The sequence below is a fragment of the Amblyomma mixtum genome, chromosome 2, assembly GCF_055824585.1.
Source record: "Amblyomma mixtum isolate Tamu chromosome 2, ASM5582458v1, whole genome shotgun sequence".
In the NCBI taxonomy this organism is placed as follows: domain Eukaryota; kingdom Metazoa; phylum Arthropoda; class Arachnida; order Ixodida; family Ixodidae; genus Amblyomma; species Amblyomma mixtum.
Window position 1 is genome coordinate 249,714,766 of NC_143013.1, and position 16,145 is coordinate 249,730,910.

The window sequence follows — 16,145 nt, forward strand, 5'->3', positions numbered from 1 at the left end:
TTCGCACAGCGCTTTCTGCTAGATGGTGCGCGCATCGAGCATGACGACACCTTTCTCAGGAAACATGAGATAGTATGCACTGAGATTGCGCGTAGGGGGACCGGAAGCCTGCGGCTCAGATAGATTGCCGCACACGCACACGCACACGCACACGCACACGCACACACGCACACACACACAAAATGCGCATGCACGATCATGTCTATACTTGCATAAAAGTCAAGAACTTCACGTCCTTATATGAATAGACATGACGCCTTGTATTGACATCACATGCTGCAGCGGTGAGATCCAAGACAAAAAAACGAAAAAAAAACGACATTAGGAGGTATAGAGCACTCTGTAACAAGCATTCGGCAACGCCCAAATGAAAGGGCTAGCTATATAGGCGGAGGAAAGGCACATTCACTGCGTAGAACTGCCCACAGTAGAAAGATTGGAAAGAGCAAGAAAAAGCTTAATGGTTTCTGTGGCGGTGCTTATAGAGCTGTCTCGTCGGGTACCGTGAATTTTGTGATGCATACTCAGTTTCCCTCTCTCTTTCAAGGTCCCAGCAAATAACTGCACAAAATAAACTTGCAAATCGTGAAACCAAACAGAGGTCGACGGCGGCTGACAAATTGTTACAAGTTCGTACTCTGTTTTTCTTTCATACGGGCAAAGTGCAAAACGTGCAATTAATTCAGTTTTTTTTAAACAAACGACTCGTACTTTCGAAATTTCATGCCTTTTTTAAAGAAAGCTTTATGGTTTACGGGAGTTTAACGTCCCAAACCGACTCTGGCTGTGATGGACGCCGTTTTGAAGGGCTCCAGAAATTTCGACCACGTGGAGTTCTTTAACGAGCTCTGACATCGCACGTTACACGGGCCTCTTAGAATTTCCGCTCCATCGAAATTCGACCGCTGCGGCCGGGATTTCGGGCCAGCAGCCGAGCGCCATAACCACTGAGCCACCGAGGCCCGGCTTGGTTAAGAAAAGAGAGAGAGAAGAAAGGATGTGATAATATTCTGAGACGGAATAATATCAGCTCACCACAATTTCCATAAAACTTGCTTAGGAAAAATGACCGGCGTAAAGATTAAGCTCGGTCGCTTTTCCTGCACATTCGTGTTAACAGCTTTGTATAAGCACAAGAGTGTGTTTGTTTTCTGCACACCTCAGTTCTCACAGCGAACCACTAGTAAGCTTTGGGTGAGCGTTATCTGCTGCTGTATCCCCGGTATTTCATTCTAGATTTGGCGATATATAGGCGTTGTTTTTGAACAAAAGACGCTCAATGCCTCAAAGGCAGTTGCAAGCGGCTAATATAGCAGTAAGTTAAATGCAGATATATCCGATACGTAATACACACCCTATTGGGTTGCAATGTTTCAAAAGCAGTATGTCTATTTCGGTTTTATTTTTTAACTACACTACGTGTCGGGTGTTGGGTGATACCTTCTCCTACAAGGAGAGTGATGGTAGTTGTGCGTTACAATAGTAGCCGTAACACGAAATATTAGCCACGTTAAACAGGTTTTTCGGCGCCGTCGGTGTGCTATGTCATGACGAAGAACTCGTCTTTTCCATCTGCTCAGGGCGAGTATTATTCAGGCATTCCTAGACAACATTGAGAGGCTAATGTGTTGTTCTTGGAAATGTGGCTAAGGAGAGCCCAAAAGTTTCATGCTTATCGAGGGGGATGGGGGTTCCCGAGAAACATGGCAGTGCGGTATATCTCGAATATAGCTTCGTTTTCAAAGGGGAAAAAATCTTATTTTTTTTTCGATGCAACACCAACTGGTGATGCACAACGGTCATTCACAGGAAACAAATACAAAGCAAGACTACATCAGGAAAGTACCTGCATTCCATCTGTGTTTAACACAACGGCTTTTCTCAGAAGGTCCACAATATATGTCTATGGGAGTGGGTTCGCAACGAAAGCGCAAAGCTGTTCATGGGTTTTCCTGGCACTTTCGCGACGTCAAGAACACCCTCTACGTGACTCCAGTACCGTTTAACGAGTGCATTTTGCATCCCATCGAATAAGAGGAATGCATTTTTTCGCAACTGACTCTGGGCCGCAAATGTAAATCAGCTGCTTGGAAAGCAGCTACGCAACTGCTTTTCTGCAAGCACCGAGTCAACACCACTGCCGAGCAGGCCTTGACGGGTGATCATTTATTCCAGACTGAAGTTGCGGTGTCAGCAGTGCTTTGCTTTCGAAGTGAGCTTTAATTCGATTTGCTCAATAGATTCCTTTGGCAGTGAATTGACTCGGTATTGAACTTTGCGATTCATTTACCATAACAAATAGGCCACCGGGTTCAAGTTGAAACAATACAGTGTGGCAATTGACACATATTTGAGCTCTCTGGATATGTCCTATTGAGCGGAAATTGAGCACCAAATCAGAATCAGGTTCAATTTTCCAGTAATCAATCACTGGATGAATTCCTGGGCTAAAAGTCAGCTATGCTGCTTGACAAAGGCCCCATAACTGAAGGAGAAATATCCATGAATGTGCACTGAGTAGCATTACTCAATATGATGAGTCGTAACAGTTTACATCCTGGTACGAATACGTTACCAGCACCTTGTTTTATTTATTTGTTGATTTATTTATTTGAAGAGATTTAGTTGAAGGGGAAGACCTCCCGGCAATCTTATACAAGCAAAATGAAAGGCCCGATAACAAACAGGACAATCAATTTCGGCTAGTTGATAGCGCTTGTATCGCTGTAGAGTGTACAAACTTTTCCAGTGAAGGCTGTGAGGTAACCAACTTAACTAGACAGTTCCATTCGCGTATTGCCCGCGGGAAAAAAGGAAAGTGGCATACATTGTTGGCACAAGTGTACTCTTCAAATGTAAGTTTGCAGTTATGACGTGCTCCCCTGGAACGGTTAAAAGGCATAAATATATTATATAAATAAATGTATAAAAGTGCAAAATATATAAAGTTATTTGTTTTGACGCAAGGTAATAAAATGAATTTTTTTCACGTATTCCAACCTGTCGGAAGCATCTCGCATACACTAGAATTACTCGAATGATACGCTTTTGAGCTTCCACAAAACCATCAGCGTGTGCGCAACTTTCTCTTAAACAGAATTTTTTTGTTCGGAACCACCAAATTTTTAGGCAAATACTGTCTCCGAGCACTCTCATGAAAGCAGCAAGTAACAAAAGTTTTATGGAGACGGCACTCCATCACATCATACACATGCTACAGGAATGTATTCACCTGCCTCAAACATAAATGCGTTTGCTTGGACGTAGTCTCTATGAAGGGTGTATGATCCAGTACTAGTGCTGAGTTTTTAACAACGGCACATTTCTTAAGGAATTTGAGCGGAATTGACGCAATCTGTGCGTGGCAGAAACCAAGGTTTTAGCAAAGTTATATTACTTGAGAATCTTTAATGCGCGTACAGTGAAAAACAACTATAATTTAGTTCTTGAAATCAATGCCGTACACAGACTCCTATTTGTCTGGAATGTTTTTCTTTTGCCTTTGCAGCAATATTTCAGTGCTTCATATCAATGTTTCGTGAATAAAACTAAAGTTTACATTTATAGCATTACTGATCACCTTTTCATTGAGCATTCCAAGAGAAAAATATAATTTTGGGGCATATTACTAAAAAATAAAGTGAAGCTCAACAGGCTCCAAGGCGATATGCTTTCTGTTGACACACACACACACACACATATATATATATATATATATATATATATATATATATATATATATATATATATATATATATATATAGATATATATATATGAGATTCAGCTCACGTTAAAGCAGCTTGCCTTGTGTTGGCTTACGTTCAAACGGGGCTTAACGGACCTTTAAGTGTTTTGCTTCCTGTAGCTTACATCAGCAAAGAGAGTTTTTATCTCTTAACAGAGAGCTCAATAAAGTTTGCGTTATAGTATGTGCAGACACTCAATAAATGGTCAAATGAAACTCAATGTGCATTTTTTAAAGGAAAAATAAAGCGAAATTGTGATACCCCTATGCACAATTAGCTGAAACGTTTTGTCGAAATCCGGTATAAATTCCAAAATATTAGCGGCTCTCTAAGAATGATGAATATTTTAAAGTAATAATTCGGCATTTGGATTTCTGCGCGTGCTACTTGTTATTTTTGAGAAAATAAAAAAAAATTCCCTTTAATAACGTGTCGATCCTTTGTGCGTTGCATTCAAGTAGAACCCTCCACACCTTCACATGCCTCACTTAAAAGCATAGTTCTCTTTTTTACTTGCTGTCTCATGTCCGCTAGCAAAGGGATGTAAGTGTTGCGCTTGTTCATAACATATCAGCACAAAAAAAGAAGCTCTCTCGGCATGTTTTCTTGTACTTCTGAAGTTATTAATGGTAGTTTTTAACAAACCCTGCTATATGCCATGCTAAGTCACCACTTCGAGTTAAATGCACTCTCTATCACCCTCTATCAACCTTTCGATGACGTTCTACGTCATACCTGCGGTAACTCAGGACGTTCTACGTCCGCCGCTTATGAACCTGGGTGGCGCTGATGAACACTCTCAAGGTTAGGTTACTTGTAAGCATAAATACCCCCGAAAGCAGAAGATTTGACAGCCATCGCCGTAGCTCAGAGGTAGAGCACCGGACGCGTAATTCGGAGGTCGTGGGTTCGGATCCCACCGGTGGCATGTGGTTGTTTTTTTCTTCTGTTTTTCTAATCAGTTAGCTTTAAGCGATAACGTATTCAGTAATATTCTAAATTGGTCAACACCACAAAATAAATAAATTAGTTAAAAATAAATCCCCTGTGCTTCTTGGTTTCTGTGGCTGTTGGCTTCTTTCAAAAACCACAAAGCTTATTTGTGAACCTCGGGGGAGGGGGAAGAGAATGATTAATCGTTGCGGCGTAGTTATGGACGAAAAACCTGTGCAACGACGATGTGATCAACCGTAACCCACAAATGAATGCATATTGTGCTTGTGAGGGGTGGTAAAGGTGAGCGCTCTGAGACGGACGCCTTTCGGGACGAACATCCTTTCTGTTTTGCGCTGGCGCACCTGCGCAAGAACGCCTTTGGCTCTATACTGCGGAGACACCGAGGCCTAATCTCCACTTAGCATCGCGAGAAAAATTAACTTCGAGAAAGATATTTATATGTGGCTAGAATATAACGCGAAGGCTTTGGTTGCTGTGACATAGTGTATAACATGCTACTTCTTACACTTTGTCTGTGCTTTAACTAGAAGAAGCTTCACTGTTTAGTGGGTATAATATTTTTGAATGTAAGGAAATTAGCCACCGCTACCGTTTTTTTTATTTTTTCACTATCACAGGAGGCTGACCATTTGAAAACCAGAGCGTCAATGCTCGTGAACCGCTATTGATGATACATGACTTCTAGGAAGGCTAGACGTGCTTCGAAGAGTTGATATGTGTTGTTATATATCCAGCAAGTAAAAATTTCAACATTGTTAGGTTAGCAGGCTTTCGGTAGGTGTTTTGAAGCTAACAACGCTTTTACATTGCTCCTGCACTCGAAATATTGATGGCGAAAGGAAATAAACCTTCAGAATTTTATGAAAAAAGGATCAGCAGTTCGCGAAAGCCGTCTCTGAGCATACTTTATAAGACCAAGCGGACACGGAGTGGAAGGCTAACAGCCACCGTCGGTTGCCTAATAAACTAAACCCATCACTGAGCAGTCACTGCCCATAGCTTGCATGTTTGGGCAAAGCTGTGACACACGGGGCAGAACTATTCCGTGGAGGAGCAGTTTAACCAAATCTCTCGAATTCTTCCTCGGAACTATTCGCTTGCAGGGATTTGATAATTTCGTTGATTTTAGGCTAAGGCGCAAAGAGGGGCAATGCAGTTGTGTGGAGCATCGAAGGCTCCTCCTTGGTATAAAGTGTGTGCCATGCAAATATTCATGCGGGCTAACATACCAACCTTCAATGTACAGCCGAGTATCCGAAGCCCTACTCCGTATTGTATTATGTCGGCCTCTGAATATTAGTCGAACGGCATGTCATTGGAGGTAAAACACCCTGGAATTACTGATCTATGCTCTCGAAGCATTGCAGCGTACTTCTTCCAAATTTTAATCTTTTGACTGGGAATTTCGGGTAAGAGGGCGCAAGGGGTCGCTAGCTATTTTGTGGAGACATCTAAAAAGGTTTTGTGCAGTTTGTTCAAGTACAGGAGCAGCCAGAGCCATTATCAGTGGACGTTAGTCGGTGAAGGCGTGAAAGCGAGTGCGAAAACATGTCTGAAAGAAAGCTTCGATGGTCATCTGGCCCTCCAGTTAGCTTTCTTTTATTGCGGTGTTTTATGTTGTACACTGTTTGTACAGCGCGATCCACTGGGCTGGCTTAGGGACTGTTACGTTCGGCTCCTGTGCCCGGGTACGCGAGATAGAATCGCGACCTCGGCAATATTGTTTGCCTGGAGGGAAAATGCAGAAGCTGATGCACGTTAATGACGCTCGCATAGTCAAAATAATTCCGGAGCACACAACTACGACGTCTCGGGTAGCCTATTCGCATCTTTGGACGTTAAATTCACGCTTTGAAAGCATTAAAAATGCTTTAAAAGCAAATGAAAAGCCTGCTTCTACGCGACCTTGTTTTTGTTCAGGAGTCAGGAGTCGTGGCACGAATTTGTCAGCCACCTTCTTTATTCCCTAATCTTCTGTCGAAATTCTCTGTACTGAACTCCAAGTCACTCTCGACAGCTCCACAATTTCTTCAATGGTCCGTCGTCGATTTTCTTTGATGATTGCACGAATTTTTTCAACGTTTTCATGTGTTCGGGGCGTGGAAGGACGAGCAGAACAATTGCAGTCATCAACTAACATTTCTCTATTTTTGAAGCGGGAAAATTACTCAAACACTTCAGCTTTCCCCATAGCATTGTCCTTGTACGTTCTAAACATTTCAAGAGTTGCTGTTCCATTTTTTTTTCGAGCAAAAAGCAGGGTTTCACCGCCGCATCTGTTCACAAAAATCAGCCACGGCAAAAAATGACACTCACATAAAAGTTCTCCCTGTAAACTCTGCCGAAACTAGTCTGACCTTCTTCAACGACGGCACTTGTCTTACTGATTCTAGGATGTTCACTCTATGTGCCCCTAGCGGCAAAACGTGGCAGTACAAAAGCTCTGCCCACCGAAAATATAATAGGTGGGCTGACAACGGGGTCCATTCGCGCTGAAAGACAACTGCGCTCTGAACAGGTTCTTTTTTACCGTATTTATTCATTGAAGTAGAGAACCTGAGGTCACACCGCCGAGCTGCGGCAACCAATGTCTTCCCACAAATCCTCCGGCATGCGTGTTTTGATCATTTAAGCGCATGCACGGAAATGACCCACAGGAAAAATTTTCGTCCGCTCAGGTTGGCTGGCCTTGGTGGCCACACTTGTTTACAGACACTTTGCAGGAAAGGCATGATTACATGTCGGCCATATCTGCAGCAGAGGAATGGCCCGTAGCCTTATCCTTCTGGAGAAAGGCCCAGTATATGTTGTTTGCCGCCTACGTGATTCAAGAAAACACCAGCGACCACAAGGAATAGCCGTTATGTCAGGCACCTGGGATGGCGTAAAGAAACACTCATTCCACCGAACTGCCTCTATATAAGTAAATGGAAGGAGAATATTTTCGTTTTGTAGATCCCGCCATGATTTCCCCACCAATTATCAGCGCCCATTACCTTTAAATCCCAACGCGCCTCGCAAAGTTTTATTAAAATGAGGTGAGGGAGTTATCAAATGACATGCCGAGACAAGCGTTGGCGAGTTTTGAGGACACATTGGCATAAACAGGGCCATGACCCCATGTCTGGCAGTTACTGTGTATTAATCCAAATTAAAGTTTCACAAACTGTATGCGCAATAGCTGTTGCTTATTTGCCGTGTCCTCCGATAAAGTCTCAATGCGGTACTAAACACCATGACCGACGTGAGCTGAAGGAACGTTCCGCTTATTTCTTTAGGCTTGAGGATGTTCACAAAAAAGCAAGAAGAAAACGAGCTTTGAGCTTCAAAACTAGCAGTACACGCACAAACCGTATATCAGGTAACGCATTCCTTAGCGTGGAGTGGATCTGTCGGGCTCTGATTTCTCACTGCAGTGTTTCATTTCGTTGTTTTCATGTTGTTGACAAATTTATCACCAACGTTGGTTTATTTTTACCTTTTCTCGTATGGCATGTATTCATATGGTAGCCATGAAGTCTTCCCTTCCTGATATATTAACTTCTAGCGTTCTAAGGATGCATAATATATAACTAAATAATACCGGCGCGAAAGCGACAAAACATAATGATACATACGTCAGAGACATGCACTCGCAGCAATTCTGGCGGGATTCCAGAGTCTATTGTAATGAGGAGGTAATATGGGGGGGGAATTAATTCGCTGGCATCAACCCAAGCGCAGTTATATGCCTACAAGGAAAATCTATACAGCTTCCACCGACAAACCTTATTACAAATCTACACCCCTTTGAGTGATTCTAGTAAACGCTTGACCAACACTGTTCCCACTTCGAGTTATTGAACGATTCGCTCTCGCCCTACTGTTTTTAGTCGCCCCGGCTAGCCCAGTTGGTAGAGCGACTGCTCCGGTGAAGCTGTGGTCCCTGCTTCGAACCACATACCAGAAAGAATTTTTTTCCTAACTACGAAATTGCTGTGGTAGCTGTATAGCCTGTCTTTGTAAGCCGTATGGCTGCGCTTGGGTGGTTGCCAATGAGTAATTACTCCCTTATTACAAATCTGCTCTATAGTGGGGGATTCCCCTTAAATATTGGCCCTGATTACATTGCAACTGACTCTACAAGTCAATCGCAAAGTTGCAGAGTAAGTCAGTCGTTTAGTCGCTTGGAATACGCGAAAGGTTTAGCATAGAAAGTAGTCTTGGTCAGAGGACAAAAAAAAAGAATACTATAATGACCATAATTGCGGCGGCAGGTTGGCTCTTTCTTGTGCACTCTGAACAAAGTTTCTTAAGCTCCAAACGTCAGCCATATACATGCCAGATGGGCATGCTCCTACGGCTGCTCTTCTTGATTGTCTCCTTTGCTGATGCGCCGAAATTAATTAAGCAGAAGTCTTTTAGGCTTTACAACATCGTATTGACGCTTTTGGTGTATCGTATTCGGTTAGAAACCCCATAACTATGTCAACTATTTAGTTTTAACGGCAAAAAAACGACCCATAATATAGGTGCTTTTCTTGGTGGTGAACTGAAAGCGATAAATGTAGAACCCCCCCCCCCCCCCCCCCCCCCAACAAGCGCCGATGCGCCAAGCCATACGCGGGCTGATCCCACCTCAGTGACGTTCTTATTAGTCAGCATCAGACCGGAGAAGTTCAAGCTGCCTACATACTACGACGATGTTTCTTTATCCTAGACCAAGTCCCGTGTGCGGCAACGCTTTACTCAAGACGACCGCTAAAATTTACATCAGCGTAAACCCCGCACTACGCACCTTTATATATATATATATTTTTTGCAAGCTAGATCTTATTATGTGACACGCATTGCATGATCCCCGAGCCTTTGGTGAAAAGATATTCAACGTACGGCGCTAAAAACCTCCGTAGATTTTCAACGTTTCGAACGTGACAGGACGCTGAAAGCGTGAACATTTTCCCATTGCGAAAGCTAGCGGCCAAACCTTGCCGACAAGCACCGCGCCGGGGATTCACCAAAACTGTCCTTCAAGTAAGCAGTGTACTCTGGGTATTACCTATGCAATACCATAAAAAGAGGTCACTGATCTAGCACTGTCACTATGTGACAAAAATTCCCTATCATGCGGCAGATCAGGTTGTTAATCTGCGCAACTGATAGCGGTGCTTATTACCGCCTAATTTCTTAGCTATGAACCGTTCTTCTTGATTTCCTAGCCTCATTGTATTTATCACTTTGCAGCTTCTTTACTTAAGATCATACTATGGCTGACAATTAAACGCCATAATGTGCTTATGTAACCGCTGGTGTGGCACAAAAAAGTCTTGCCGGCTCTTTTCTGTTTCCTATTCGTATTTTCAATCTTCCCACAAATATATCATCCAGCGTGCCTATGTTTGTGACAAGTGCATTATCTACCGCGTAAAGAAAGCCCTCTGACAACCATCGTGTGCTTGAACAACACATGAACGTTTATTTCTGTCTGGTGTGAAAATGGGCTTTTAACGCCCTGTGATCAATTCTGAATTTTATTTGAGACCATGTCAATTCCAAATTTTCTATCTTGAAGCAGTAAACATAGCTGCTCCTGAGACAGTATTATACGGATATTTATGTGCTCGTTTGAGACCTTACCTTTCTTGGTCAAGGCATATCGCGCTAATTTGTGCCAGAGCATCGCTGTCTGTGCAACAATCTATAGAATCAGCATCAGGTCATATCCGGAATAAAAAAAATAACAATATTTATTGGCCTCTACTTCCACACCATACCTTCAAAACATCATCTTAGTAAACAAATGCTTCTTTTCTTTTCTTTAGGCAGTGTGGTAAAAGAAACGCTATTAAATCAATGAGTGCTCTGCAATGAAGTTTGCGTACATGTTCATTTGTTTAAAGATCGCATGTGAATCGAACTACATTTGCCTGAAGTTTTTACAGCTTTTTGGATACCATAAACTGACAGCGCAAAACCTCTAAAACTTGCCACTGTGGGGTCATGTGAGCGCCTTTTCGATTTCAGGCGCTAGAAGATGACATTTCTATTCCATAGTTTTCGTGTGACTATTAAGGCGGTTTATTTGAATGCCCTTATTGTAGAGCAAACTTGTAGCGGCGTAAATATCATATCGTGTGCGTATTGACTTGATAACGATCCATGTTTCTTTTACGTTCTGCGCTGAGCGGTTCTTCGTGATTTATAACAAAAGATAGAGCAAAGCAGGCCTAACAAAAAAAAATCTCAACGTTCTTTGTTAAGTGTTCCCAAACGAGATATCTTTAAGAAGGTTATCACGTGTTCCTTGTCGTTCCCGTTCCCTGCACAATCATCACGGCAGAGGGAGAGAGAAAGAGCTGCACGCCAACGAGGCCAAGGGTATTTCCTCACACTATCCCTCTCCTCAATAAGCTCAAGACAGAGACACGTTCAAGACTTGAGGCCTACGTTCTAATGCCTTCTTTGCGGGTAGTTGACCCGTAATTATGATGGGCTTGTTTTGCCAAAATTGTGCAGAGTTGACAGAGTGCAGAGCGCTTAACAATATTCTCATCGCCCATAATGTCAAAGTTCCTGCACGCTCCGTCATCTGCATTGAAGGTCGGACTTTGTACCGTAACGCTTATTGAGGTGCTTGGCCTGCTTGTGCCATCAAGGGTCACGGACGGTAGTCATTTTTGTGGTCTTTAAGCAGACACTAAAATAGCTTCATGCGCAAAAAAAAGAAACACAAATTCCTGGCGTTATGGCTGTGCCATTATGGCAGTCGCACGCATGCTGCTTGCCGATGTGCAAAGATATTAGACGACGTGACATGAGCATGGCATAAGGCAAGTTCTCCACTTTGGAAACCATTAGTGCCGTCGAAACTGAGTCTTTATCTTAACCAAATTGAAGAGTCACAAACGTTCTTTACTACCTCATTGGCAGTAATTGATACATGGGAAAACAACTAATATGTATGCATGCAAACACGTACTGTTCTCAGAGCTCCTAATTCCACGGTAAGGAGAAGAGGGTGCAACCCATGCCATTTAACACAAGCCGCCAGAAATACACGTGCCACACAAGATAGTAGAACAGGATAGATTACTGAGTGAAGTTTCAGGAACTCACATAGTTCATCACGTCTGTTCGTTATAGACAAATCTTCTACATCTAGCTAGCTCAAATGCCTCAAACACTAAACGCTAAACTGCTTCTGCCTACACCCCTCTTCAGTAACTATTGCTTTAAAATTCAAGGCTTGCTTATGCGTTTGTTACCGCATAATCAACACATGTGCTGTAAAAGCTGCTTTTTCAAAATTAAACAATTCAGCATCCAGTTCCACTGTGTGAGCCTTTACGTTTGCTTTGCCTTGCTAAAGAAATTAGCGAAAGCAAAGATAATGCTCTGAAGGAGTTTGTTTTCGTTAAAGCGTAAGCAAGGTTTCCCTCATAGAACAATAGTTACCGGCAAAGGGTCTCGGCAGACGCAGTTTAGCGTTTACTTGTTGAGGCATTTCAGTAAGGTAGATGTAGAGGATTCGGTTTTAACAAAAAGATCTGATGATGTTTGTGAATTTTTAAAAACTGATAAGGCGCTCTGTTATGTTGTCCTCTCATGTGTGGCGTGTTTTTTTCGGTGCATTTAAACAGTTACAACTAACAGCTGCTAACACGCCCAAAAATAACTTATCTTAGTATAACAGAGTGCCTACTTGGGCCGGTCAGTGCATAGTTCATGCAGTGGTGACCGGCAGGACTGCAAAACGCGTCTGAAGATGTGCACCGAGGACAGCGACAAAATAGTTTTCGGCCAGTGGTTGCGCCTTTTTTCGGGCCTTTTTTTCCCCGCGGGTTTTCGCTTTATGGGCGAGCCAGTCAATGTCTTTGGCGGCATTTTGTAATCACAGCCAGTCTTCAGCGGCTCTACAAGACGGCACAGAGAAGGGGTCATAAAGCGCGTTGGAACGGTGCGCTGAACACACACGTGCCAGCGCCGTTAACTCTGTGACCTAAGAAAGCGGCCATTACCGAAGTAATCTATGTTACTTTTTTCCTTTTACTTGACTTCCAGCAAGCATTCAGACACGTGTCCCTCGAGTACTTCTCAAGTTCGTCCCCGAACGCGTTCGTGCTCACGTTCTCTCTTCAGTGACACTAGTGGTAAGGGTGCGCAAACGGGGACGATACGAACCGGACCGGCATGCATTGCGAAACGACGAGGGCGATTACGCAAACTCGCCAGCTTACGCTACCGAAGCCGGGAATTGGCTCACGCTAGTGTCTGCTTGGGCGCCAACCGCTCACGTAAAGCGAGAAATAAAAATGAAGAACGCTGATTTGTAAAAAAAACAACAAAAAAAACACACGATTAGAAGTCGGTAGTAGAGACCTTGAGCTTCAACGCAGCGTCCATGACGGTCATCTGCCGCACGCACGCAGGGGGATAATAGCGATGTAGCTGTTGTACAGCACGTAGGAGTGCTGCGGGTGAATTAAATAAAAATAACACACATTGCTTTTTGAACTCCATATTGCTAAGATGTGATTACGCGTCCTTTACACGCTGGTGATGTGACGCGCATTCGACCGTTTCGTTTGATCGTGTTTGTTCTATAAAACGCAATGATTGAAACAATGATAGAATTTCCGAAGCCTTTTATTGTTTTTCAGTTGATTTCACTTTATTTGCGATCAGTGGCACAAAAGCATTGAAGATGGGAGTTGTGACAAAAATACATACGAATAAAAATCAAGAGACCAAAAAAAGTGCAAGCAGAAATGTGATGCCAATATGAAACAGAAATGAATACAAAAAGCATGAAGAGCACGAAACAAAACTAAATGCGGTTATAGACCCGGATATTAGTGTAAAATTAAATGGTCACGTGGAAAAACTCAAAAGGCTGAATTTATAAACTGCCTTGCTTAGAGGGATAAAACACACGCTGCAACGTTCGAGGCTCTAACTCTCGCATTCACACCGTAGAGCAAACACACTGCTTGCAAAAAAAGAAACACGCACGCGCAGGAAAGGCTCACTGAGTTGTGATTTACAAGATATAGTTGTAGATTGCCGTCAAAGAGGATTTCCCATACAACCGGCTAGTGTTAAATGGCCGCTGCAACCCTGCGTGGTACCGCTTTACCGCGTGCCGCGTGAGCTAAACCTGACCCTCGAAAACAGGGACAGATTTAGGGGAACTACTGGATGCAATGTTCGGAGGAAGGGACGAGGCTACTGGCAAAATATACTATTCGTTGAACTTTTTTCGTTGAGAAAACCGGTGACCTGTACGATCTTCCTACGAAAGCCTTCAAGCTACAGTCTCTACCCCTGTGCCCCTATAATTTTCTTCCTGCCCATTTGGCAAGCTTTTTCTTTCCGCTGTTTATTCTGACTCGATGTGCCGTTCCCGGAATGACGGACACAACAAACAGCCACAAAGCAGCACAAAAGCATACCTGAAGTGTAACGTGAAAGGGGACAATGGTATTCATCGTTCCTGATGGCTGTAAGCCTTCTTTGTACACAGTTTCCCGATTTACATGGAACTCGCATAGTCTCTCAGTATTTATGTCGTCAGCAGAGATTATCAATGACAGCAAAGCGGAACGACACGGCACGACACTACACGGCACGACACTACACGGCACGGCAGTAGTTTAGGCACACCTGCTTTCTGCCACCACAAGTGAGCTAGGAGTCACCTGTCAAATGTTTTTATTTACGTTTTCTTTTTCCGTTCTGCTGGCACGCCAATGTCTCTTTTTATGCTACACAAGGCCGTATTGGGAAACACGCACAAGGACAATGAGGATAATAGTGTATATGTGTGCTTGGCAACAAGGTATCTCCAGCTGAAGCGAAGATAAGTAAGTGCCGAAACACCTATTGGAAACCCGGCGTGGCGTGCTTGAAACACGTAAGCATCTCAACGCGATGCCCTCATCTCCCCCGTGTAAAAAAGGTGGCATGCGTATGACGTGCTGTATGAAGTTGCACATGCATGAAGGTTTCTCAAGAACGTCAGTTCATCCCTGATGAATTGGAAACCGCACCATAGAACGTTACGTAGACTTCACGGGACTTTTAGTGTTCGGACACAAGTACTACGAAACTAAGTTATGTCCTAGAGCGGTATATTTTATATATTCGGCACTGGCACCAACTGCCATTGCGCTGATAAAAGTTCATCATACGGCGTTCAAAAATTAACTGCCCACAACCGGAAAACGGGCTACGTGCGCACATTTCGACCTTTCACAAAGGCATAACTGACTGTCGGTCTCACTCGGATTTACTCATTAAACGTATCCAGCAAAGAATGCCGTCAGCAGGGGCACGGATCTATGATGAAAAGAGAAAAAAAAATGAAGCTGTGTTCGGAGGCAAAGGGGTCGTCTTGTGAAAGCAACTGAAAGCGTTATTCAGGGTGGTCATGACTGGGCATGATAGAAATCGAGCTTGCAAAAGACAAATTGTGTATTTTGAACTTCCCTGTATGCTAATGAGCACTCAAATGAGTTTTGGAAAGTAACTAACCAAGAGAGGGCATTATTGTTTGCTTTCATAAAAAGGGACTTAACTACATATTCGCCACCAAATGAAAAGCATTATGGAACTCATGTTTTATTTTTTTTGTACAGAAATGAAGACCTAATCCTCGATGAAATCACTCCCGGGTTGTTGATTCAACCTGTCTGCACCAAAGGAGCGCATTCAGTGGTTGATCACTTTTCAGCTCACTCGGTTCTGTACCATACGTTGTTTATTCCAATGTTGCAAAATGCAAACAAGTCATCACTACTGATTGCTTTAGGATTTTTAACAGATGGGTGGAAGACTTAGTTACCACTGTTTTACAGCAGGGCAATTAATGGAAGTTAAGTGCAGCGAGTCAAATTCATAGTTTTCTGAACTATTTGCAGGAACATTGCACATCATTGTAAAGAATAAAATAAGCAATCAAGCGAAACCTATTGCTTATCTGTCAGCTTGGTTTTCAGGAATCTCGTTATTATGGCATGAACTTATTTGAGTATGTAACAGACACAAAGTTTTCGTTCCATGCTTCGCCAAGTACTGATGACATGTTTTAGAATTTTTCAAAAGATTTTGGTACAGTTTCTACTGGTCCTCTATTAATAAATGCTACGGTTACCAACCTGTATAGTAGCTATACTCTGGTTGAGGATTTTTCTCCGAATAATTACAAACAGTTTGTCTTCACGACTGCTGCTCCCAGCTAGCATAAGTCATATCCGGAGTACCACTAAGTCCAGCGCTCAGGAAATAATTGTTACTGATTTTGCATTTCCGACAACAGCAATAGCGTGTTTTTTTCTTATCACACTTTATATACAAACGACTGCACTACAGAAATTTAAACTAAGGCTAATCACAATATAATTCACGCAATTCAAAATTAGACAAACTGTATGATGTTCAAAAACTGGGAGTTAAAAATTAAT